Source organism: Hirundo rustica, chromosome 3 (assembly GCF_015227805.2).
Source record: "Hirundo rustica isolate bHirRus1 chromosome 3, bHirRus1.pri.v3, whole genome shotgun sequence".
Lineage (NCBI taxonomy): Eukaryota > Metazoa > Chordata > Aves > Passeriformes > Hirundinidae > Hirundo > Hirundo rustica.
Genome location: NC_053452.1, coordinates 10,701,548 through 10,728,751, shown reverse-complemented (window position 1 = coordinate 10,728,751; position 27,204 = coordinate 10,701,548). Strand labels below are relative to the sequence as shown.

Genomic DNA, 27,204 nt, shown 5'->3' with positions numbered 1-27,204 from the left:
TCCATTGTATGGATGATCCCTCCATGCATGGTCCTTCATTCCGTGTGGCAGCCCCTGGGCTGATCCCAGCTGACAGCCCTCAGTTTGGAGCCCCGGGCGCTGGGACTCCACTCACAGGGAAATGCCAACCGCAGGGCTGCTCAGCCAGGGGAATTTCAGCTCCCAGTCTTGTAGCTGCTTTTACCCTTTAACTTCTGGGGAGGAAAACCTGCTCAGGCAGAGGATTAGTACTAGAAAACTGAGAGAAGAATCCAGCCAGTGGGAGACGAGACGGGAGAGGTGTGTTAGAGGCAAAGGAAAGTGATTAAATGTGCTGTGGTTGTCTCTCTGGAGCACGAGCACCCATGTCATTTTGGGGGTTCTTCTGATGCAAGCAAGCCTTGGCTTTGCCTCTTGCAGTGTGGGGATTTGAAAAGACCTGTGCTGTTCCCCCAGTGAATTCCTTGCACTCAAAGGCTCTGTAAAAATACACATTTACGTACTAGCCTGTTCTGATGGGCGCTAGAGGTGAACAGCTCAGCCAGAGTCCTGCCAGAGCAAAGAGCAGCTCAGCTCGGCAGCATTGGCCTCCAGGGCTGTTTGTGTCTGCTGCTGGGACCATCAGCGTCAGCTGTACTTCCGAAATCCAGGGGGTTAGGCATCATAGGATATGTGCTCTGACAGGCTCCACAGCAACTAAATGTTGGACTTAGGTGGAATTTTGTAGGTCCTTAAGCAATTTTGGTCCTTGCCCTGCAGAGCTGAGGTGAGCCGATGACTTTGCTTTGTGAGAGGTTGTTTCATAATTCTCCTTTAAGCTCAGGCTCCTGTGCAGGTACAGGATGACACAAGGGCTCAGCGATGTCTTAGCTCTCAAAAGCAAAGGCTCCATGTTTCATTTAATCCTTTATTTATTTAAAAGAATAAAAGCTGTACTTTTGCAAGCAAGGCTCTTCTTAGCATCTGAAGCTGAGCAGGGTCAGTCTGGATTGTTACCTGGATTTTTAACCTCTGGAAAGAACATGGGTGTGCCTGTGGTGGAATAACCATTATCTTTCGAGTCAGTCATAAATACCGTGAGGGTAAAGGTTGAAATATTAAGCTGAGATTCTTTCTACTTGCTCTTTGAAATACCACAGACCAAGAGCTTGAAAGTTTTTCCAAGGCTCTGTGCAAACATTGGTGCTGGAATTATCATTCACTTTCTGTCAGAAGCTGCTGTGTGGTGGTGCTGTGTGCTCCAAGAAAACAAAGCCCCTGTATCCCTGTCTCTTTTGAGTCCTGGAGCTGATTCATGTTCTCTTCTCTCATCACAGCACCTATTTATTCTCTTTATCACAACCATCCTTACATCATCTCTTTGCCCTTTGTCCCTGCCATTCTTCTGGTGGTTTGGTAGATAAAATAGATTTAATTATAATCAAAAATGCCTGCTGAGGGTGGGAATGATGCAGGACTATGTCAAGAAGAATCATTCCCATTCTGGGGAAAAACCTCCCTTCTCTGACCTGTTTTCTCTCTTGGAAATTCTGTTTTCCTTATGCTTTCCTACACATCTTCAGAAACTTCAGTGCTAAAGAATTTTATGATCTATAAGCCAGATTTTTGGCCTTCGTCTTTAAGTAAATAAGTATCAGGTGACTCTGCTCCTCAGACTTGGAGTTGCTCACAACTCTGTCCATTACACACATCAACCCCCACAGTGCAATAATCCAGGGAATATTGTTTGGTAAAAATCAATCATCATATTCTTTCTACATCTCCCTGTTTTGTCATCTGTCATCTTGGATTCATCAGAAGGATCCATGTTTGGATTTTCATTCCTAAATCTGGCCAGACTGTCTGACAAACAACTGTGGCTATGAGAGAGTTTCCTTAAAGGGCTGTTGGCACTCAAACTTCACCTCTGGAAAAATTGTGAAAAATGAACGATGTTGTGGGAAACATGGGTTTGTTTTCAAGGACTAAGCTTTATGCTCAAGGTAGGCATAGAAGAATGCTTTCAAATTATTGATGTCTGGAATGTGAAGTTGAAGTCATCAAACTTCTGCTATGGAAAAATCTTTTTGTATTGGAGAAATGTATCCGAGGTCAAAGGTATTTTTATTTGTCTTCTTCAGCAGCCAAACCTCTGTTGGTTTTTTGTTGCTCACTGAAATGATCCTTATGTGGCTGGGCTGGCACTCTGTGCTCCTGCCTGGGCAAATTGAGCACTGTTTGATGTTCCTCTGAAAGAAGCTTCCCACATCTCCTAGTGGCATTCTGCCTTATCATTCCAGGTGCTCAAGGAATGAACTTTCAGCGCCACTCAGCCTTGGCTTTGCTTTCAGTGGTAAAACACATTTTACTGATTTCTTTTGCAAATGCTGTTTCAGTTTCTCTTCTGTCTCCATGGTGTGCTCCTCACTTTCCTGCCAACAGAAATAATAAACCTTTCTATTATTATTATGAGTGATGGGGGAAATTAGCATAGTTCTGAATCTCATTGGAAGTTTAAAATCCCTTATGGGTGCTGTCAGAAGAGGCACCGCAGTTTGTTACTATACTTGAGAGAGGAACCCATGGTCACTCTATCAAAATCTTCATGGGTGATGATCAAAATTCTTTTTTTCAGGAAGTGTGAGGTTTGACAGATCCAACAGTTGGCAGGCTGGGCCTCATTTTAAATGTCAGAGAGATGCTGTATGTTTCAGTGCTGGTACAGTGTCCCATGCCCATGATATTTAGCAAACAAAAATTGTTCCTTGAGGTAGGAAAAAGAGTAGAACAATCTTTGACCAAGAACAGCAAATGCATCAAAAGTGCTACTTTTTGGAATATAATTAATTAGTAGAATTAAAACTTCTAAAAAGCTGAATGTTGTCAGCAAGGAACGAGAGATGATCTTGAAACAGAATAAAACATTGGGATAGAAAACACTGAAGGATTCATAGCCCTAGTTTAGATGCCTTTAAAAGCAGTGAAAGGGGATTGACTGTACTTCCTAAAGCCACAGGTATCATTCCAACTTCTGGTTCTGGAAATTCAGGTGACTTGAGCTTTGTGATCTCCATTAAATCTTGACAAAGTTCTCTCTCTCATTCTGATACACTTGCAGAAGCTTTAGCCTCATGTCCCAGAGCAGAGTTTGGATTTGATTCCTCCCTGAGGATATATTGCACTTGTTATTATGTGCCCACTTTGCACTGCATGCTTCAGTTTAGCTTTTCCTGGTTGAAAGGCAAAAAAAAAAAAAAAAATAGAGAAGAAATGAATGTCTTATACTGGAAATCCAGAACAAATTTGAAGCAACTCTGTGAGTGTCTGTAGTCCCTCTGTAGTTGCTGTGGTGGAAGGTTTGGTTTTAATCCAGAGGGAACAAGAACGAAGCTCTTGCACATGAATGAAAAAAACCCCTCCAAATGTTTGCCTGACTAATGAGTAAGTCAGTTTCTTTAATGGTGTGGGTTTTTTTCTTGCTTTTTAAATATTCTTTTCCTTAGAGAAAGCAAACTGAAATACTTCCCCTCAGCTGAGGTTTTGCAGGTGGGCAGTGTCAGCAGGAACGAGAGGTCTCTGAAGGACAGGAGGACAGGGAAAAGGGGCACTGTACAGTTTCTAGGCAGTATTCCTTACACTTAATGCAATGAGTGGTTAAAACAATAAGCAGGTTTGGTGTCAAGTTTTGGAGATGTTGTACCAGAGCCAAGAAAAGGGGCGAAAAGCAGGAAGCACTGGGATGTGCTGAGCGTGGTTTTGTCTGATAGAACACATAAATAGTAACTATTTCGAAGGGAAAATAGAGGTAGCAGAACTCTGAATTCCTGTCAGGGCTGCTTTGAGTTGTGCTGAGTGTGCAGGCCCTGGGAACACGTTCCGTGGCAGAGCGGGAGAGGAGCGCCGTGCTCAGGAGTGCCATCCTCCCGCGGAGGGACCGGCCCGTCCCGCACCCCGGCCGCTGCTGCAGCGGCTCACGCCGAGTGCCACAGCCTGATCCCGAGCTGCCGTGATGCGCTCCATGTCGTGTCAGCAGGGACGGAGCAGCAGGGAAGCGGCCGGGAATATGTTGCAGTGCAAGTAGTCTTGGTGCTGACGCTTTTGACTTGCCTAGGCAGCATCTTGATGAAATCAAGGGAGACTGAATACGTTTAAAGTTTTGCAGTGAAAAGGAAAGGATGATGCTTTTCTTGAGGCCAGTTCTTTTCTCAGCCATTTCTTCACTTTTTCCTCAGTTAGAGGGAGGTTTGATTGCAGGAGCTGGTTTAATCTGATTTAGTAACATCTGGAATACAAAGGGGGTTTTTTGTATATTTGTTTAGCTATTTATGAATCTTAATACATCTTGTTCCTTTCACTTTCTTTTTTTCTCCCCGAAAGAATTTTAACAAATGCAAAGATGCTGTAATGAGGAGGGAAGAAAATTACTCCTGACCATAGAGCTGTGGAAACTAAATCCGTCCTTTCTTTTTCCTTCTCCCTTAGTAGAGAAGGACCTTGTGAACGTGACTCCATGCAAGCAGCCCCCTGCAGCCACAGGGAATGAGAAATAGTTTGTGTGGGTGTTCCAAATCACCAGATAAGTGTAAAAATGGAAGAGATGAGATGCCAAACCCTTAACTAATTTAAGATGGCATAATGCAAAGGGCTTCTGACTGATGGAGAATTTGTCTTAGTTTTCATATCTTCAGGGCATTTCATACATGGCATCAAATAATGGCAGCTCTTCTGAAAGCTGCAAAGATTTGGATAGTGGCCACCCCAGTGATGCGAAGTTTTTCTTTTCCATCTTCATTCCATACCCTGACTTTACCGCTTAATAAAATAGTCCATTTTACCTGGTAAGCTCAGCCAGTGTATTTTATGCAATTCATGATATGGATTTGGCTACAGCTGTGCTCTACACAGTGGATCTGATTACCAGGTGCAGCAGAACTTCAAAAATGAGATGAATTAAACTGTGGAGGAAAACTTCTGTGTCTGACCATTCAGCTTTGGGGTTCCAAGTGAAGGAATTCAAGCTCCGCACCATACTTCATGGGTTGTTTTATTTACAAGTAAACAGCTCAGCTGGAATCTCTTAGCCTGATGTGAAATACCAGCTTGATGGTTTTCTGATAAATAGTCTGTCTCCTGTGCTTTGCTGAAGCTCTAGGTAGAAAGGCAAGCTTCATGTAAAGCTGCAAGCAGAATAAGCTGTATTTCACTTTTATAGGGATTTTTACCAGCAGTTATTTTTATTGTGCTCAGACATTAGCCACACTCATTTTCCCTTTTGTTCCTTAAAGGCTTAAAACTAAAGCGTATCAAAAGACAACACATTTTTTGATATTTTCTGGGAAGGTAAAGGAGAAGTCTCATAAAGAGACATCAGTTAAAACAGGATATCCATGATTTTACATCCAGTGGGCTGGGTGTATTGCTTGAGCCTCTCTCAGCTGCAGCTTTGACTCTGTAGGGATTTGGGTGGCAGAGCAGTTTTGTTAACTTCAAACAAGTGAGGATGTGATGCACACGGGGTTGAACATCTCTGACTTACAAGAGCGTCTGTGTGGCTCTGCATTTCATTTGAACCTGAAAATATGTCTGCCAGGTATGTGGGCTTGTATAAACCCTGACTGTGAAGTTATCCTTACTATGACTTTGGAATAATTTCATTAAGGAAAAGGAAGCAAATTCCTTCATGTTTATGCAGACTAAATCTCCTTTCCTCTAATTTCATCCCTGTGCATTTTGCTCTTCACTAAGTGCAGGAGCAGGCCCCCAGCCTTGTTCCCTGGGCTCTTGCTGAACTGGTGTAAGAGCAACCAGGGAAATAAATACCTGCAAGTTCACCCAGAAAGTGCTTTTTGCTGTCAACAAAGTGTTGAAGTGTTGACCTTGCAGATGAGTGGAAGCTGCTGGTCCCTTGCTGCCGTGTGCTCCTGCTGTTGTCTCCTATGGGCTTCACTGGTGGAAGCACTGGCATTTTCAGCTGGGGAGGAATCCTGCTCCTCACCTGGAGTCTGCCATCAGAAACCCAGGTATTTATAGCACATGCATGACTGTGGAAAGTGCTGCTATTATATTTAGGATGCTTTAGGTCTATATTTAACTGTTACCTCCAGTGAAAACCCTCACATTCTGCCTGTTATTTGCCTGAGCTTGCTCTCAGCTCAGGTCACTTCTTTCTGCTTCTAAACAATTACTGTCATATGTCTGTAGGTTCCAAAACAGGGAGAATGAAAGAACTTTCAGGCAAGTGATGAGATTAAATTGACACCGGAGCTGAAAATGTTATATTGCTGCTATGCCTTCTCAAATGCCCTTTTACAAGCCGGGAAAGTCTGCCTTTAAAAAATGGTTGGGACATGAAAATAGAGTGACATTTAAAAGTGAAGAAAGGGAGCATCCACAGAAATCACAACCAATGCGTGAGTGACATCAGGAAGAAAAACCCAGTTAAAGCAGTGATTGACCAGAGGTTTTCCCCAGAGGAGATCTCAAATATTTGTCATTCTATCACTTTTTAGCAAAGGATTCAAATGTCTCTGAGAGGAAAAACCGCACTCAGGATGATGTTTGCTTTAAAAGTGAGTCATGCCTGGGAAAACAAACTTACTCAAGATGCATCCCACAGCAAAACAAACTTATTTGAGGTCAACTTACTTGAATATCATAAATTAGTCCAATTCCACTAGGATTTGATATCAATTAACTTAAATACAACCTAAATACAAATGTATGTGTTTTGTATAAGCTTCATTGTTAATAATAAGTGAAGCTCTGGAAGTCTCCTCCTTAGGGACAAAAAAAGAATTAATTGGTGAGGGATACCTATAAAAGACTTTAATCTTTGAGAAGAGGCAGGGGGAAAAGTGAAATCATAAACAATACATGTAAACAAAGAGTTTATCTGCAAAAGAGAGATTGAAGCTTTATTTTATTTCTAGAAGATGGAGATGCTCTGTGAAATGCAGTAGCAGGAAATTCAAAAGCAATGAAAGAAATGAAGTTGTTTGAACACAGAAATAAAATTTCATACTTGGAGGCAATTCATAATAGAAAAAAGACTGAAATGTGGCTATTAGGAGCTCATGAGTGACAGAGCAATCTGACTGCAGCTCAGTCCAACTCCTGTGTGCTGCAACTTCAACTTGAGTTGACCATTTAAAAGCTGTCTTTACCCTTTTATACTGAAGCTTCATTTCATTCTCAAGTCCTGCCCCATCAGTTGTTTGTAATTTGTTAATAGATCAGGCACAGAGCTGTGTTTATTTGGAGGGGATCCCTCTGTGCAGAGCCTGCCTGCATTTGCAGTGTAGCTACAGGTTGTGTGCGTGGTTTGACTTGCACTCATGTGAGCTCACCCTGAGAACTCTGTGATTTTAAACAGTGGCTTATTTTAGTGCAGTGGATGGTTATAATTTAGGGAATTTGCAAGTAGAAATTTGTTTGGGCTAGATGTGCAGGCATAGCACCACACAGATTGCATTCTAAAGATACACACATGCCTCTCTGTGAAAATGTGACTGAGCAGTCAGGGGAAAGGTCGAGTAGAAATACAATATGAAGGGAGGAGCCCTCCACCAGTGTCTGTGAATGAGAGCAAAGGCATTCCTTCCTACAAATGCACCAGGATTAAGAGGGAAGAGGCCGCAGGACCGTAAAGGCAGAGGTGCAGTATGTACAACCTCATCTATTTTTACACTCACTTGTCTTCCACTCCCCTACCTGCTTATCAGCCTTAATTTGTTTTACCAAAGTGAATAGATTGAAATGAAAAATAAAATTAAAAGAGACCAAGTGAACGATTTTGCCTTGCAGCTTCCTGCAGGGTATGGATTTGGGTCATTTGAAGGAATTTAAATTCTTGACTAGAAGCAGGTGAAGGGTTGGTGTTTCATCTGTCATTTTGCTGGAAGTGTAATAAACCCCAGGTAACAGGCAAGGATGATATTGCTCTCAGGCTGATAAAGTCTCCATGGGAAGTGCTGCTCAATTCTTTTAAATTACACAACTGCCAAATTATAAACAAACTGTGGAACACAAGGAGTTCTTATGAATTTTATCTCTTTCATTTTGCCATGCTCAATATCCTGCCCTTTATTAAACCACCTAAGGGATGGACAGTGAGAGCTGAGAAATCTCTTGCTTTTCTCAGGGGCCTCCTCCACCTCTCAGTTGTTGGACTCCTTGTCTTTACTAAAACTGCTGTCTCTCCTGTAGAAATGGTGTCACGCTGCCAGACACACCTGCAGAGAGGTGAGGTGGCACTTCCCTGTGACAGGGGATGTGCAGAGCATGGCCCCTTTGGTGTCTTCTGAGGGGTATGAAAACCATCTGTGAAGCACTGGAAACTTTCCTGCTTTGTGCCTCTTTCTCATGGATGTGGGAGAAATCCCATCTTGAGACCTCGCCGCAGAGTGAAGCAATGAGCAATGCTTGGAAGCCAATTCTAGGTCACAGGGGTTTTTTTAAAATTTTATTTTATTTTACTTCTTAAGATACAAATTTAGAAACTCATTAAAGCTTTGTCCTTATGGATTAGACATACTTAAAACAATGGCAGGATTTTCTCCAAAGGATACAATGGAATTTGTTGACAAGATTAAAGACAGGCAAACGGTGTCACCCGAAGCCCACAGGAGTTACTGAGGAGTTCACTGATAAAGGGTTTGCATCCGGCCTCCAGAATTTTGCAGGTGGAAAGAAAAAAAAAAAAAAAAAGAAAGGCAGCTTATTTTATTTCTTGGATAAGGAACAATTCATTGCTACTTCCTGATAGTAACCACGGGCATTGATTTTCCATGGATTTATGTGTGGTGGTTTACAAGACTAATTTTCACAAAATGGTTTCTGTTGGCAGATGTAAGCAGTCTCCTGCTTCACTGGCTGAACAACTGCCATTAAGCAAATGGTTGTCATTAGCAGGTACTTTTTTAGGCTTCATTTTGTTTAAGCATTTGTTTTTTTTTTAATCCAAATATCTGTAGAATTGCAAAATGGGGGCAAAAATCCATATCTAGCTCAGATTGCTGAGAAATCTTTGGGAAAATTGGTTTATAAAGCATCTTAGAAAGATGGACACAGCTGTACAGTGTTGACTGTGTAATTCTAAATATAATTCTAAATCCTATAAATTCCAAATACAATTTCATGAAAAGGAAGCTTGGGGAGAAATATAAATGCATGGGATAAATGGGTTTCTTAAATACATAGACATTCCGCATGGAACTTACCTGCCCTGAATTTTTAATTTGGTGATAGATCTCTCTTCAGCAGTTTCTTTTTAGAGCAACACCTTAGCTGAGGGAATGTGAAAATGATAATCTCAAAGTTCTATTTCTGGAAGTTTCTAACTCAACACTGCACCATTTATTCTGAGGGGAGAGCTCCTGTGTGAGGTCTCGGGTGTCCTGGCTGGGAAGTTGGGCTGTTCCCTTACCTGCAATTTGGCTGCTTTGGATTTGTACCCAAATACCTGAATCAGCAAAAGCCTCTCTGCATTTTAAGAGCCCCTGATTTACCTGATACATTTGCAGGAGTTATTTTAGTAACAATTATTTGTTAGAGATCTGTTCCTCTTACCTTTGTCCTGAGGACAAGGAAGTCCTGTTGGTTCCATGGGAACTGCAGCTGCTGATTTCAGCTCTTGGAGGTGGTGAAAGGGATTTTTGGTTTTTGGGCTCTGTCTCCCTGGGTGTATCTAAACCTCTGCTGTTGAGAATGTTGTGCTAGCAGGGATCAGAGATACGTCTGAAATAGACTGGGATTTATTGAGGATGTTTGGTTTGTTCTGAGAACTGTGATCCACAGCTAAACCTTTGTTCTTTTGATGCCACCTCTGAAAGTGTGTTCAGCTGCTCTTTTATGAAAGTAAAAATTACTTCCTGCAAGCGCTTTACTACACTTTCAGTTAAGGGTTTTAAAACATGTACGTGATCGTGTTTTCATGACACTGTTTATTTAAGATACCTATTAATATCTTGTTAAATATTCATATAATTTAAATTTTACTTGCTACTGCCATAAGACAGATGCTACTTCTGTGAGAAATGTACTGTCATGTATTATACTTCAGGGCGAGGTTGAGACTCAGTCATTCTGCATTACATCTGAATTTAAGAAACAGAAGAGTCATGGGTCTCAATTACCTCTCTGTTCCTCCTTTTGGTTTTCACATCTGTTATAGCTTTGATGTGAATTACCTGCAAACTGCAAAATTTCTCTTGATGTGAACTTCAAGAATTTTTTGAGCATTTTCAGTTTCTCTAGACTTATTTGGTTTCAGTGAGATTTTGCATCCCTGTACAATTAAGAGTTTTGAAAAGTCTTGAGTCTTCATCTGACTCTTCTGAAATCAATGGAGATTTTTCTTTATGGCTTTAATGGGAACAAGGCTGGCACTTGGCTGCCTTTGAAAATCAGACCCATAACTTAATAAACAACAAATCACTCTCAGCATTTACAGTGGACATGAGCATTTGCAGTGGCTGTAAATGGCATTTACACCATAAATATCCCCATTAGGTTAATCCTTACAGAAATGGAAGGGTTACTGTTTGCCAAACCCAGGCTGTCCAGGTTTGGCTGGATGCAGAGGGCTCCTTCCTAAGGAATTTGTTCTGGTGGTGTGGATTGCAGTGTGAGGCAGTCTCTGTGCTGATGGGGTTGGCTCTGGAGGAGGGAGAGCGATGGAGAGCTCCTGTGATTTATCAGTCTCAGCCCAAGAGTAGCTCCCATGTTTGCTGATGCCAGTGACAATGTGTGTTCTGCTCTTGGGAACGTCTCCTGTCCCTTCTGCCAGGCTGTGCTTCTTGACTCAAGCCAGAGTTCCTCTTATGGTGCCTGGAGCAATTATTAGTGCAGCAGTTGTGTGGAAGCACAAATAAGTTTGTATCTATTTTGTACGGTATCTAGATAAATGCTGGAGTGAAAATCAGATTGTTGTGCTTTCCCTGGGCTGAAGTGGGAGGAACCACAGAGACCAGCAGTGGCTGTGCTGGAGCAGGGCTGCCCTGTGACATTCTGTGCTGGTGAATTCCCTTCTCAACCTTCTCTCTATCCAGGGAGCCCAAGTCAGTGCATCTAAAGAGCAGAGTTTGGATCTGGCACCCTGAGTTCCACCTAAATCCTGCAAAGAGTATCTAAATCTGTTTCAAATCTACCTTGAACCCAGAGGTGCCTGAGGGTGGCAGATCCACTGTGGTGGGCACTTAGATGTCCCTCTTCAGAACCATCAGTTGCTGCTGCAAGGGTGGATGTGTCAGGTCCAGACCTTTGGGAGGAGCTGGCTCCGTTTGCCAGTGGCCCAGGGGCGTGGGCAAGGCTGTTTGCTGATTTTTCCCAACTTCGGGACAGTTGTGACCCAATTCCCCACTGACAGCGTGTCCAGGACAGCAGTTGGGGCAGCATCCATCACTTCAGGCACTGACTTCACAGTTCCTGTAATATAAAGCAGCTTTTATGTGTTGGCTTTTTATTTTTTTAAAAGAGAAGCTAGAAAGCTTTTATGATTTTCTGACATATGAGCCAGAGAGAGCATAAAGAATACAAAGCTTTTCCTGCATTTTTAGGAAAAAAATTGCTTCCCTTCACACCTGCTTGCATTGACTAATTCAAGTAAATAAATCAAGACCAAATTTGCACTCATCCCCTGCATATTAAGTATCTTATCCATACATCTTCCTATTGTGGCTTTTTAGGATGGGGACCTTGCTTGAATTGGTTGATTAGAGAAAATATATGTCCTGGTCATTCTTATCATAATGCTCATTACGTTGGTGACGCTATCAGAATTAGAAGCCTTTAAAAGAAAATGCCACGAGTACTCACTTCCTCTGGAGCTAAATGAGTGACTGAATAATCTCTGAAATGAACTGAGTAATTAGACATTTCTTCTCTGGAGATGGGACAGACTCCAGGAATAAATACGGGCAATTCCCATTTTGAAAGGAGCATTTGGAAGGGTTACAATTTGTTCCTGTAAGAAAACAGGCCAGTTAGGAGCAAAAATGTTGGGGACAATTGCCGAAAATACCCGTGGAAAGAAACAACCCTTGAGTCCCTGGCTGGCTGCAAAGGGGATGCAGAGCAACAGTCAAAATACCAGAAATACCAGTGACAGGTCAGACAAATAATAGAAGTTACAAGCCACCTTATGGCCAAGGACAGCCCCTTCTCGTGCTGGATTAATTAGCATTCAAGATGTCTGTGTGTATTCTGACCCCTTGAAAAAGGCCCTGAATGGCACCCTTGAAAATGAACTTTTTCAGTCCTTTCAAACTTGTCCCTTTGCCTTTCTTTGCAACAGGATCTAACTTCAATGGAATGTTATTTTGGGCTGGGGATGTTCATCATTTTAAAAAATTGTTTTGCTTAAATAAATCTTAATGTTAAATCTTCATTCATATGGCCTCGACCTGGCTGCCTTTTCAAAGCATATTTCTCTTCTGTGGGTCCTCCAGCTGCAAAAATATACAATGTGAATGTCTGCCCCAGGGTCAAAGTGATGGTTCTGAGTGTGAAGTTTAACAATGTGCATATTTATCCAGCTGATAAACATGTCAAATGTAAGAGACATGTTTGACAAGGAGAGAGGAGCAAAATTTTGAGGACATGGAGGCAGATGTCCACTCCTACTGCTGTTTGTGGGCTTTCAGGTGTTTTTGTTGGCACATCTCTAAGTGTTCAAGGTAATAGTTCCTGATAATGGGTGATAGGAAGATGTAAGGAAGTTAATTACTTATTTATTAATTCCCAGTTTTAGAAATTATCAGGCAATGAGAGTAATGACAATGGGGTAAAATCTGAAGAGAATTTCAATAAACCCAGAGTGAAAACTGCAAAAGGACTTGGGAGTTTGCTAATTGATTGTTTTCATGGAGAGAGAAAAATCATGTTTAAAATTTTCCGTGCATCATTTGTTCTAATGTAATAACCAAAAACTATATAAAAGTAATTTTGTTGGGGGGCAAAAAGTGATTAACCTGTCCTGTTACAATGAAACAGATTTTTTCCTAGAGAGAATTCTGCTGGGGACAGCAATCCTACCTTTGATTATGTGCATTATGAAAACTGCAATTCAGTCATATTCATCTTTTGTTCAACAGATTTTCAATTTAGTGTGGTATGAACTAACTGAGCTTAAACTTGGTATGAGGCTCCTTAAAGGTGACATTTCAAATAAACATAATTTTTCTGCAGTGCTTTCATAGAGGAGTTTTAACAAATGAATGACAGATGTGAAATAATCTCAGTCAAGAAATACAACTTGTAAAACTTGGGTGTTTCGAGTAACAGCATCCTTAATTTCTCTTTCGCTTGATTAACTTTTGTATTGTAGTTCCCAGGGCCAAGAGGAATTAATTATAGTGTGAAGTGATTCACTCCCCGTGCTCTGGGAGACCGAGCTCTGGGTGAGAAGGGTTTAAGGTCTCTTGAAGTCTGGAGCTGCAGGTGAAAGGCAATTCCTGGTGAAAAATGGGAACTCCACAGTAAGCAGGTAAAGGCTGGTGTTTAAAAGCTGACTTCCAGCAGGATGAACATATACACCAGTCCATATCGATTCCAGGCTGCTGGAGAGGGGAGGGGATTGTCCTGGGAGAGCTGCTGTGCCCAGCCCTGCTCTGAGGCTGCAGCTGTGAACCTCACAGTGTTCACAGCTGGGTGGGCACGAGGCGGGGGCCGCATTTGTATCTCGTTTTGGTCTCTGCCTTGGGGATTTCAATTGGCTGATATGGAAACTCTGGAAGGAGGGAGCCTGGCCTTCCTTGGGGCTGGATGGCCCCCAAGTTACAGCAGCACTGGCACAGAGGGAAGGGGGTGCAGCTGAACTTGTGTCCAGCTGCCCCATAAATGAATGTGTCCTTCTACATACAAAATACAAATATCCACGCTATTTAAATATCCTGTTTTCCACTTCCCTCTGCCCAGGAGTCGCAGAGCAGGTTACTCACCCCCGTGCTGTGTTCACCTAGCTCCCTCCTCATGTCGGCAGAGCAGCCGCGCTAGGTTCCCCTGTGGCTCCCACACGGTGTCTGGCTCCTGGTGCACCCACATCTGTCATCTCCAAAGCTTTCTGAGCCATTTTAATGCCCTGTGCAAAGGGAAATGCTTTGTGGCGCTGCACTCTGCCACTGTGGAGAGGCAGGTGCTCCTGGAGATATGCATCAGCAAGGGAAAGTGGAATTTAAACTGCCCTTTAATTTGTGCTGAGACCTGAACTGGGAATTATGAACCAGCACCATTTAATGAAATATGCTGTCCTTAATAGACTTGGAGGGGGTGCTTAACATGTAGGGCAAACTAAGTGCTGGATCTCACTGGATTAGTGGCAAATTTAATCTAGTGGATGACACTGCTGATTCAACAGTCTACTTTTTTCCTAGGATCAAAGTGACTTTGGCTCGACATGTGATCTGCTCAATACCCTAAATGAACTGTAGGCTGGATGGGTTTGACTCAGTATTTCAACAGGGAAAGGAATTTAATTTGAGAAGTTGCAATATACAGAATGGGAAGTCATTTTTTTACAGCAAGGGAAAGCTTTTCTCTGATGCAAAATTTCCTCAGATATGCTCCCCAGGCAGCAAATAATAACTCACAAAGATGTTTCCCCAGAATACCAGCACTTACTACGGAATTTGTGAAAACTTGTGGTTTACATTATATTTTTCAAGCCTGAATCCAAAGGACAAATATCCTTTTTCCTGTAAAGAGTTTTATCTGACTCAGCAGATTTGATTGAATGTTCTTACAACAGGAAGATGAAAGACTATGTAAATAGGTTAAGCATGAGCTGAATTTTAGTGGAAAAAGCCTCTTGAGGCTTCAGAAGCACTTTAAAAATTGATACTCAAATCACAAGTGTCCTGCAGTAGTCCTAGGTCAGTGTGTTAAATATTGAAGAGTGAAATGTCTCTGATTAAAGACCAGGAAAACTGATTCGGATCTCGAAGTAATTTGTGTCTGTGATGGGATGTCCTGTTCCTAGGAAATCCCTGTGACACAGGGAGGGTCTGAACACCTGGGAATTATGAACTAAAGCAGCTATTGTTAGAAGGGCGGAGCTTTCCACAAAAAAAAAAATCAATTTATTTTAATGTACTTATTTTGTGAAATATCTGAAATGCACTCTTGCTCTAATTCAGGCTGTCATGTGGTTCTGTGGAAGAAACTGGTTTGGTGGCCCCAGCGGTAGATGTTATTTGGGCTTTGGCAAGAACCAGTAGAACAAAGTCATGACACAGTGAACAATTACACTGAAACAAAATTGGCCACTGCCAGCATTTACCATGTCCAGTGGCAAATGCTTGGTATTCAAGGGATTGTAGACTTGGGATGTAATGGATGGCAAGAAAAAAGCATGACTTCTTTACAGGGACTTCTTTGCTGCCACACAAGAAACATGGCATTAAGAATGAAGCAGTAAAGATAAGGTGCTTTTCTGAAAATAAGATTGCTGACTGTTGCTCACTTCCTCTGATTTTACTTTCCCAAACAGGTCTGCATTCTTCTGACTTCCACAAGAAAAGATTTTTCTCCCTTGCTAGTTCAAACTGAGGTCAAGTTTCCTTTCTTTGACTCTGCCACCCTGTCTTTTCCTTCCAAAAGCTTCAAATCCGGGTGTGAGTCTATCCCTTAATCTGTCTCTTACTAGAAGTTCCTGTCCTTTAGAGATCTGACCCTTTAATCTCATATTCTAAGACAGAGCAATAACTTGTGTGTCCATGCTTAACTCAAAGAGAAGGATTTTTATCAAAATATAAAATGTCCTCAGTAAGGACAGTAATCAGCAAGCAAATCTGGAAGTTGACACAAGGTTTGATGGCTTTTGAATAAAGCTCTTGATGTTTAGGTGGAAATGATGTCTCATTAAAATGTTGGCCATGCAGCTCGCAGTCCTTTTTACTTAGAGACTCCACCAAAAAGGGCTGTCACCGTCGTACACCTGGATGAGCCTGGTTTGATCCTGTTGTTGCTTTTCCTCTTTCTCTGATGATGGGAAGCATCCCTTGGAGCCAGTGTTCCTGGGAGTGTGGGTATAACCCCTCGTAGTGTCCTTGGATCACTGACTAAAGGAGGGACTTGACTAAAACCAGGAAAAGCCCGTGGCCTTCTAACAACCCCCTCCTGTCACCACGTGTGTTCTACAGTGGGAGCACTTTTCCCGCTGTCCTGCCCAGTGTAAATTGTCCCTGTGTGCTGACTGTGGAGCCAGGCCCTGGTCAGCACAGAACAAATGCCCTCAGCAAAACTCAGCCAGCTGTGTCAGCTGCCTCTGCAAGCATTCCCTTACCAAAAAGAGAAAATGAAACCTGGGAATATTGTCTTTGAACAAACAGGTTTGGGAGCAGGAGGAGAGTGAGGTGGGAAAACTCGCTACTGCTTCCTGGGATATGGGCTAGAGATGTGTTAAATGCCTTTTTTTGCCTTCTGCCTATTTGTAACAGGTAAAACCAAACCAACCCAGAGCCTGACAAACAGAGCAAATGGAGCAGTTCCATTACTTCTCACTCCACTTGCTGCCAAATGCTTTGGTCGCAGTTTGGCTGATGAGGAATGGTGGGATTTGTCACTGCTGGACGAGTTCAGTTCCCACCAGAACTGGGACCTGAGTGCACAAGAAAGGGTTATTTCAGTTGTCCCAGAAAGTTCCCTTTCCCTTGGGAAGAGCAGGCTGGGTAGGGAAGTGTGGAGCTCTCAGTGGCTGCTCTGCAGAGGAGTCGCCGCCGCCGTTGTTTTTCAAGGAACCTCCTTGAAATGTGTTTATGCTATGGGAAAAGCAAGCTTATGATTTTCCTGAGCTGCTGGCACCTTTCCAGGAGGGCATTGTTTTGTGTGTCAACTCTTTCTGGGGCTCAGTGTGTTGTAATTGCTGCTCTGGGAAGGATGGGAGGAAAGATTCCTTTTAGTCTCCAATCCTGTGCTCTGTTTTTCTGTTAGTCTTCCTTAGGACTGGAAGCTTCTGAGGAGTTTGGAGCCGAGAGCAGTGCTCTGTACCCTTGGTGAAGCCAGGATTGCTTGTTGCCATCTAGGAAATACTGGAGGGGCTGCCTGGGGTCATCTTTTGTGTAAGATTTAGGAAGGTTGTTAACGACTGTAGCGTGACAAATCTTGGTGCCCCGGAGGCAATTCCATACCCATGCAGGGCAGGTGGATGCAGGAAACGCTGTGGGATGTTCTGTGGTTTTCCAGCGGGGGCGGATGGCTTTGCTTCGTGTGCTCAGCGTGCTGTAAACAAAGTGACAGAGGGTAATTGATACAGGTTTCCTCCTGCTGTTTCCATAGGTGAGCATGAAAGCTGGGTTGTCCTGAGGAATGGCAGGAAATAGTGCGCATGGATTGGAACTGGTTGTCAGGCTCACAAAACCCATGAAATATATAACCCTCCTGCAATAATTTATTGCTACAGATCTTATGTTCATGTCCTAAGTCACACAAAAAACCTCATTCATAAATTTAGTTTTGGTCCAATTGTTTCTGCCAAGATTTTCTTTACAGGAAAAAGCCCACAGACTTCTTTTGACCGTATCCAATTCCAGCAGCAAAAAGGAAACCAGGCATTCCTGGAATTATTATCAAAATTCCTTTGTCTCTGCAGGGCAAAAAGCCAGACTGCTTTGTTTTAATAGTATTTTTCTAGGCTTAAACCTCCAAGGCTGTCTATATGTCTCAATTTTCTCCAGAAATTTCAGGATGCTGTCTGCATTTTGTTACAGCAGCTGCCCTGACTGCTCATTTATACACTGATTTTACTTCCCTTGCCCACAGCACTACTACTGCTATCCCTCTGTAATAAAGCAGTAGGCAGGCTGGTTTGCTTGTGTCTCTAACATGACTTGCTGTGGTCATACATATGTAATATAATGGGATTTGTAATCTTCCCTCCTGCCCCACTGTTTTACTTGGAGTTTTCCTGCAGTTTGTAGTTACAGTCACATCTGTATTTTATGCCAAGAACCCCGGGAATAATTCTTTTTGTCTTAATTCTAAAAAATCTCGGGAGATTCAGTCCTACTTTGCAGCTGCCGGTAGAGAAAAATGTCAGTATTTTTTTTTTCATTTTCTAGAATTTATTCTATTTTGCAACATTACTATATTTTAGTTTCATTAGTAATATTAATCAGAGATGATAAATGGGACTGTACCACCTGCTTGGGAAATGGTTATGTGTATCTTGTAGCTTTTTGCCTGCTGATGGGCAAATTCTCCCTCCTTGTAACCCTATAAAGGAAGCTTTCAGAGTGGCCATAAAAAAATCCTGATAATTTGAGGGCAGGTAGTTCATGGGAAGACCCTCCCCTCACGTGTACATATCCACACAAACATGATTTTTGAGTCTGACTCATCTTTCAGCGTGTGTTGTGTGACCCAGGAGGGGCAAGAAAGGGCCCTGGGGAGCTCCTCGTGCCGGGGGCAGAGGATTAGTCACAAACTGCTCCGTGTAAACCTCAGCGAGAAGGACATGACTGCTTCCAACAGCCTTTGGAACCAAGAGCCCTGCACAATTATTTGTATGTTTGGGGAGAGGAAATGCGTAAATTGCTTTCCCATTAGTGAAGTAACCAGGAAATAAACAGAAGAGACCTTGTTTTAAATGCTTGTTTTGTTCCGATGATGAAGATAAGCATCTGGGAGAGCTCTCGAGTAGAACTGCTCTCCCTGAGTCATCCCAGCTTTGTCTGGATGTCGAAGGGTCTCATGCTGAACACAGCACTACAACCCTGCAAATGGATGCAGATGATTTAGAAACTTGAGGAATTATTGCAACTGCTAATTTGCCATTTTCAGGTTGTAGAGCTCTTCCTACATTTGGCTGATTTCAGCCCCGTTGGATGAAACGGTGCTTGAAACACAAAAGGAGAAGATGCTGGGGCAGCCAACAGCAGTGGCATCAGATTCCTGTGTTTGAGGGACAGCTCAGAGGGGGACGTGGATTTGGGAATGGCTGTTCTGGGTGGCTGATTTGGATGGACACATCCACAGGTGTGGACAGACCATTCCATGGAAGGCACTTAAGTCCTTTAGTTAGGGCTGCATGGAAGAGATTGTTGAGTCTTGGAAGTATAGTAAAGTGAAAGTACTTGTTAATCTCTTTTGTCAGGAAGAGGCTCACAACATTTAAAGCCCAAGGATCAGCTTCACTAACATTAGGGACTCCTAAGTGGGGGAGCTGCCAGGCAGCAGCATCCTAAGGAAGCTGCCACACCTGCTGTGCTGGGATCTGCAGGATAATTGGAGAGGTCTCAGATGCAGCCCAGGGAATGGGGACCTGGTTGTTGAATGTGCTGATTTGGGAAATCTCAGCTGGTTTTGCTACAGAGACATTGCAGATCCACAGCCACAGCAAAGGAGAGGACAAGGGGCTCCATTTGCCATGTCTGGGGGTAAATCATTATAAGTCATTAATTCAACAGCCTTATAGCAGGTAAATGTGCCTAGTACAGCTCTCAGTAATACATGCTGTGCTTTGTTACCTGTGTTGAGATTACTTTTAAATTATGAGTGTTTTAATCAGCATCATATTAATATAACAGCGGTCTATGTCAATAGCAGAGAAATAACACTGTAAAGACACTGAGAAGCCAGAAAGTTGTTTATGTGGAGCATTTGGCTTCCTCTGAAGGAGGAACCTGGGCTCCCATGGTTTATGCCTCTCACAAGTGTTGTTCTGTATCAGTCTATGATATGGGTTTGTATCTGTGCACTTTTACAAAATAAAGCACAGTCTGATTAGTTCCCAGGCCCAGCTGCAACAGTGCAGGATGCAGCCACAGAAATATCAGGAAGGCAGCAGAGGCAACGAGGCGGGGGAAAATGTGGGTTTAGGACAGAAAGAATCTCATAATGTAGATGGGGAAATATGTAAAAGGTGCCTAAACCCCATCCCTGGCAGAGCTTGGAAGCCTGAAAGTGTAATGTGTCAGGGTTTGGCTTGCAGCACCTGAGCCCCTCTGCCCTGGCTGCTGGGAGTGTCTCTGAAATAATCCCATAATCCCAGCATCATATCAGATGATATGATATGAGCACAGAGATACTGATCAGACATCAGATCTTCAGAAATTAGGGAAATAATGAGCTGAAGCTGGGCAGTATCCTCTACTGAGTGATGTCTGGTCTACTCTGGCATAGGAATCTTTCTACCACTAAGGTTGGGATGTTTGTGCTGTCAGGAACATGCAAGGAGACATTCGCAGAGTTTTCTGAAGTGCTGAAGTAGTTGGGTGCTGATTTCAGCCAGTGCTGGACACTTAGACTGATTCCTGATCTCTGAGGTCCCTCTTGGGACTTTCTCCTTGAAGGCGTTTCATCTGGAGACATGGATGCTCCAGCTGCAGAGGGAGCTGCCCAGGAGACGGGAGTCCCTAGAGAGTGACATGCTTGCACTGATAGATTTTAAATACCTTGTCATTTGAATATTCCTTCTCATTATCCCTTCCCCAATCATTCCAAAAGTCTTACAGAGGAGGATGGAGACAGTACTGACAGCTTTTTCCTCTGCTATTGTGTAGCTGCCAGCTGAAATGGATAGAGCTAATTTTTCCTTGGAATGAGGTTCTGTGCTGAGATTGCTGGTGCAGTAATTTTACAAAATGCTCATCTTTCCTGCTTTAAATATGCCTAGTTCAGGAGGGACAGGCAGGCCTTACTGTACCATGGCTCTTTAATGGGCTCTGGAAACAAAAGGGTGGTTTCAGTCCCCAAGACATATTTAATCTTGTAACACCTTTTACTGCGTTTAATAGCCTGTCCTACATCTTAATCACTCAGTGTAGAGAAATTAATCCCAAACCCCCTTTTGTCTTGATAATTTTAAATCTCCACTGTGTTTGCCCAGGTTGGCTTGTCTTTCTCTGGCAGTTCCCCAGCTTCTGCCCTTGCCTGCTCATGGGAGTGCTCCCCAAGGCTCCTCCTAGGGATGGATACTTGTGTGCATCTCACTGCTTTTTCCCTTACTGGTTTTGTAGTTTTTTCCTGCTGTGTTACAGGAGGAAATGGATGCTGTGTGCACACCATCCCTTTGGATGCTATGTGTGCACCACAGTTCATGCAGGATGCTCCTGTTGCAGGGAATGAAGCATCAGTAGAATCAGAAGTGAGACAAGGAGCTGGAAACAGAGGCTGAGAGAATGGCCCTGCTGCCCATCTTGCTTTCCTGGCACTGTCTGCTGCCCAAACATCTCTTGGAGCCCCTGTCTCTCCATCCAAATTTACCCCATAGAAATCCAGAAGAGGGACTGTTGGTTTCACTTGCTCAGGGAGGAGGAAGAGTAGTGGGTTGGGTGTTTCCCCACATATTCATGCGGCTATTGATCTTTGTTGTGAGTTTTGGCATCTCTTTTGTAGTTGTAGCAAGAAAATGTTCAATGGTTCAATAGTTTAAGTAATGTGAGAGCTTCTATTTCTCTACTCTCAGGAACATCGTTTGAGTTTGGGATTGAGTCACACAAACAGTAATCCATAAAAGAGGAGTTTAGAGGTTCGATAACTGCCTCCTAATGAGGCACTAGAGGAGAATAAAAATGATTGAGAGGTCTGATTCAGAATTCCTGGATATGTAGTTTTCAGGTTTGGCCTAAGCTGCAGTTTGCCAGGTGGAACCCAATGTATTATTTAACTTGAGATTGCTGTACCAATGGTAAAGTTCTCATGTAAACTAACTTTTCTAAACTATATCTCCAATATCTGATGACTGGAGCCTATGTGATACAGTTTTTTGTGCTAAGAAAAGTGGCTGTGAGCATCTGTGGGGAGTTACTGGGATTTGAGCGACCTTTAGTGCATATATTTGGTGTCTCGGTCAGTTTGGCCCTCTGGTTTTTGCACAAATATTGCTGTTGCTGGGAAGCTCTGTATTTTCATTTATAATATTTTGTCCTGTAAATGTTCATTTGGCAGAGGCACAGCAGAACTGGGAGAACCTGGAGGTGGCTCTATGGATACAGTGGTTTCTCAGGTTTGCAGGGGACCCGGGGCCTTTTCACCAAGGGACACTAAAGACATGCAATTCCATGTGACCAGGAGGCACCGGTGTGAGGTCAAGATTCCTGTGTGGAATCAGGCGGAAAGCTGGAAAAGGCAAGCCTGAGGATAGCCTGGCTTAGGGAAGGAAGGCGATGAGGGCACTGGGTTGGAGAGATGAATGAGTGCTTCATCACCCTTCCTTCCCTAAGCAAAGCTGTTCTCAGCTAATGCCTTTGCCAACCTTCTGTTTGATTCTATGCAGGAGCCTGCTGAACATCCACCCCCCTTTCCTTCTGCTGTGTTTCCAGGCCAGGGGCTGTGCCTGCTCTTGGGGACACTCCTGATGAGCACAGGAGAGTGCGGTGGCACAGGGACAAATCTGGGTGGTTGAGTAAATGGGACCAATAAAGATTTTACTGATCATAAACCACAGCCAGTCAATACCAGAACAAGCTGACAGCCAGTGGGAAATGCTTCAGCAACAGCATAATGGGTTTGATTTTCTCTGTTTCCATCAATAATGTGCCAAATGCATTTAGCACAGGCTGAAGGGAAGCTAATGGGGTATCTAACAGTCCAGCAAGGAAAGCCTTTCTGTTGTCACCTCTAGCACCAAAAAACTCCAGACAAAGCAAGGTTAGAGTTTCAGCAGCCCATTAGTGTGACAGTGTTATCCAGCTGTTAGCAAAAGCGTTACCTCAGCTGACATCTGAGATAATTTTTAGGTGCTCCTATAGCTGAATCCTTTATTCTCCATGCAAGGTTTTTAAACTTTTTTTTTTTTTTTTTTTTTTTTTTTTTTTTTTTTTCTCTCCTCGAGGTGTTGGTTTTGAGGGGTTTTTTTGTTTGTTTTGCGTCTTTTTGGGGGGGCGGTTTTGGGGGAGTTTTTTGAGCTTTTTTTTTTTTACCGATGAATTCAGCTGGAAATTTTGTTGCACCTAAAGCTAAAAGTGCAACAAAACCTCCAGCCTAAATCAGTAGCCTTCTTAGGTGGAAACCAGTAATACATTTCTAGTAAATTGTGTCATAGGCAGCATTTGGGTGACCTGGGGCATTTCTTGGTGACCTTGGGAGGAAGAAAAGCCTTGGGAGAGCTTCACCACAGGGATGTGTGTGCACAGTTAGCCCAGACCTGCTCACTAAACTGCCTGATCCACAGTGGCACCTAAATCTAGGCAAATGCGAACACCTTGGAATCTGAGTCAGACCCCATCACTGAATTGCTAAAGGCATGACAAGGGCTGCCTTAAGATAAGAAGAGTATGCTTTTTTCTAATAAATAGTTAATCTGTGATTAAAAGCTGCTGCACCTGAGAAAACACACTATTTTTGTGTGAAATCCGAATAAAATTCTCTGGTTACAGAGATAAAGTAATTAGCACCTGTCTGTGTGTAATATGTGCTGAAAAGGTAAAACATGGTACATGATGCCTGAGAAGTGTCAGGACTGCCTCTGCATCCTGGATGTTTGAAGCAGCATGTGCTCGCTTTTCCCTTTGCTAGGATTCAGTTTTGACACACTTGGTGAACTAGCTCAGCCTAGTTAATTATATTTTTAATTACTGAGAGAAGTCAAGAATTGCTGGATCCATAATCACGGGGAATCTGAGCTTGGGGTGGAAGAATTTCAGACAACAGCAAGACTGAGGAATGCGAACTCTTAGTGCCGCTGTGCTCACTGTCCCAAAACTTCCTGAGAATATGTGCCTTTGTTGTAAATAGCTCCTAAACATTCTGGTGAGCTTAATAAAATCCTGCCTTGGGCAGATGTCTTTCTTTCTACATGATAGCACTAATCCCAGTGTCACTGTGTTGCCGGGGAATTCGACTGCACTCTAATAAGAAGTTTTCCAGCGCTTCTTCGGTAAGGGATGTTATGTAAGATGTGCAGCCCTAACAGAAAATCACAGGAGACAGGACTAAAAATGACCTTGGGAGGTCCTCTGATCCTGCCCGGGGGAGGTGGACGCTGCTAGCGCCAGCACTGAGTACAAGGGGTGTAAATTGCTGAGAGTGTAAATCCAACAGTGCCATTTTATTTTTTTTTATATCCAAAGGTAGCTGAAAGGGGATGGATTGCAGTGATAGCATGAATATTAACATTAAGGTAATTAAATCAGGTGACTAGAAACTCTAGGACAGGGAGATGGTTTTGCATGTCATTGAATCTGCTCCCCAGTTAGCAGAGAAAACCCTTCCTAAACATGTGGAGCTTCCAGGTAGTTTACAGGAGAGTTTAAAATACCCCTTGCACAACCTTGGTTTTCCTTTCCCATTTATTGGAAGATTATTTTGTTGTCACTGCAGTGTGCTGGGAGTGGATTTGAATGACCAAAATCTGATTTGATGTGCAATTATTAAATTCCTGCCAGCACAGTGCAGAGATCTCAAAGGTCTTTTCCAACCTAGTTAATTCTGTGATTCAGGAAGAGCAGCATAACAAATGGAGTTTGTTGAAGTTGGATATACCTGAACCAAACTCTTGTCACGCATCAAAGTATCCCTACACCCAACGTGCTGAATTCTTTGCCCGGGTAAATTGTTGGCAGTTTCCCTCATTTATACTCTCAGTGTTTAAAATATGTGCCTTGGGATGTGGCTCCCAAGGATTCTGGTGACCTCTTTTAGGAACATAAATACCAAAGCAGGAAGTATTGCTGGCAACAGAATCCAGGTGAATTTTGCATTATCACCAACTTGTGTTTTTCCATTTTCTGGCCATGAGGATGTAAGGACTGCCTCAGAGCAGCCTTCTGTCCAGCTCTTGGGTCTCCCATTCTGTCTTTGCCTCAAATACTCCTCTGTTGGATAAAATCCCTTCCACCTGCTGTATTTGGCTTGTTTCTCCAGCTTCTATGAACAAGTAGAAAACGAGGTTGAACCTCTGGGGTTTTGCCTTCTGTGGGGGTTCTCAGGCTTTTTCCAGCATGAGTGTAGAGAACCTCAGACTTTAAGATGTTCTCTAGTGCAGTCCCACAGCTGCCTGTGAGTCGTAAACCTGAAAAAAAAACAAAAAACAAAAAACAACCCCACCAAACAAAAAAATGCAAACAAACAAACAAGCAAAAAGAAACAACAAACCCACCCCACCCCCAAAAACACCCAACCAAAAACCCAGAAAGAAAAAGGAAAATATCAGAATTTAACGTGACATCCTCACGCATTCTAAAACAGCAGAGGATAATCTGTCTTAGAGAATATTATGAATTCCTTGCTAGACTGAGACCAGGCACAGTCATATAAAAATGAATAAAGCCAACACACAAATACGCCTTTGGCAGCAACGTAAGTGTCTGATAAAGTTTGACATAACCCCAAAATATCTCCTTGCTTCAAGAGTGTGGATGTCAAAAGAAAAAGAGATCAGCTGCATAAATATTGATGTTCTCTTACAACATGTTAGAGTGACAGATGTGGAGAGAGGGTGAATTGTCACTGAATTTCCCTAAGAGCAAGATATTTCTATGTCTCTAATAGTTCAGAAAATAGTTTTGTTTCAGCCCTGGAATGAAGCACCACATAATGATCATGTTCTCAATGATATTAAGAGCACAGGAAGCTCAAGGAGGGAAGCTCATTTGGTAGTAACCCATTCCTGAGAATGGGAATTTTTCCAAATTGTTACGCCCTTAGCAATGCATCACAAAGGAAGATAGGAAGGAGTGGAAATCTGTAACCAAGGGGCCCACAGGGGTCGAAACTGGCAGTAATGACCTGAGCCAGTGACGGTCCTGTTTGCACAGGTTGTTCCAGAGCAGAAGAGATTGATCACACAGGTCTTCTCATAAACACTTTTAGATGCAACTTTTGTTAAGTTGGGTTTTTTTTAAAGCTTGGTGACAGTGTTTCAATTCATGTGTTTTCAGTTTCTCCATCTCCTATGTCCTTGTCTGACTTTTCTGCTCATTTTTCCTCTAAGCTCATAACATCCCAGCATAAATATATTAACAGATCCTGAAATATATATGTGACTAGTCTATGTGTCAAGAGGACTCACATACATTAGGATTTGCTTGCTCAAGCTTTTGGTAGATGACCTAATATTCCCTTTTAATCAGACTACAAGCGGAGATTTAAGTAATCATTTCACACTTTAGAAGGGTTAAGAGGCACAGAGATTCCAGACCAAATCCTTGGCTGGTAGAAGCTGGCATTGGTAAGTTGAGAACTGAGGCTGAGTTGTGTGATTTGAAGCAGTAGGGATCTCTGCTCTGGACTCCCAACAGACAAGTGAAGAAATAAAACTAAGAGCAGACATTGACAAGAGGTGTGTGTTGTCTGAGGAGATAAGGAATGCTCAGCCAGGAACTCACAGAAGACCTGGAGCTTCTGTGGGAAGCTCACACGGAGGGAACTGGTGAGGACAGCTGGGAAGCTGGACTTGGGAATGAGGTCCAAACCCACGCTGACATGGCAGTGAACTCATAACAAGGAACTTAGAGCCGGCCAGTGGCAGAGGGAGCCCCGGGTCCAGCCCCTCTGACAAGATTGGTGCTCAGGAATCATCTCAGGTAGAAAACAACAGAGGGAAGGGCTGGGATGTGCTGGGAGCTGGTGCCTGTGCTGACGGCAGTGATGGTGAAGGAGCTCCCACAGCTCCTCCCAGGAGTGCCTGTGCTAGGAAGGAGCTGATTTGGTGGGAGGGCCTCTGTCATAGGGAGTTAATTGAATGAGCTGTTCATCTCCTAAGTGCTCATCTGAGCCGGGCTCAGCGGCTCTCCAGAGATGCACCCATCACTAACTATGAAAATCCTCACGCAGCAGAGCGCGCAGAACCTCAGATTACCTCTTCCTCTTTTATTGTGCAAGGCTATTTTTAATCCAGTGCCTGGCTGGGCATTAATCATCTTTGACAAATTACCATGTGTTGTCTTCATGTTGTGTAAATTCCCATGCATATTTTAGCCTATTGCAGTCTCATAAGAGTGGTGAGTGACACCTTATTCCCCTTATTTTACAGGCAGGCTGCAGTAGTGATGAGGTATCAGAGGAAATTCATGCCCAAATTCTCCCTGTCAATTTAAACCAGTGAACAGTTGTGTTGTCAATGCAGCTTTGCAGGGCTGTATCAGCCATCAGCACTGCCCTGTTACCCATGGATTCTATACCATCAATCATCAATTTTGCTAATTACATGGCAATGTGAGTACAACTGTGTGATGGGAATTGACATCGTAGAGGGCGTTGAGTGGACCACTGAGTCAGGAACGAGGACGTGTGGAATTCCACCTACATACAAGGAGGTGCAAGAGTCATGGCAGTTTTTCTGCACCTTTTTTCTTACACTTGATTACTACG

At 43.1% G+C, this 27,204-nt stretch overlaps 1 protein-coding gene across 4 annotated transcripts in view; it reads left to right on the top strand.

The window, feature by feature from the left end:
* Positions 1 to 27,204, top strand: part of CCDC85A (coiled-coil domain containing 85A) — a 67,147-nt gene that overhangs the window by 21,749 nt on the left and 18,194 nt on the right. The window lies entirely within an intron of this gene.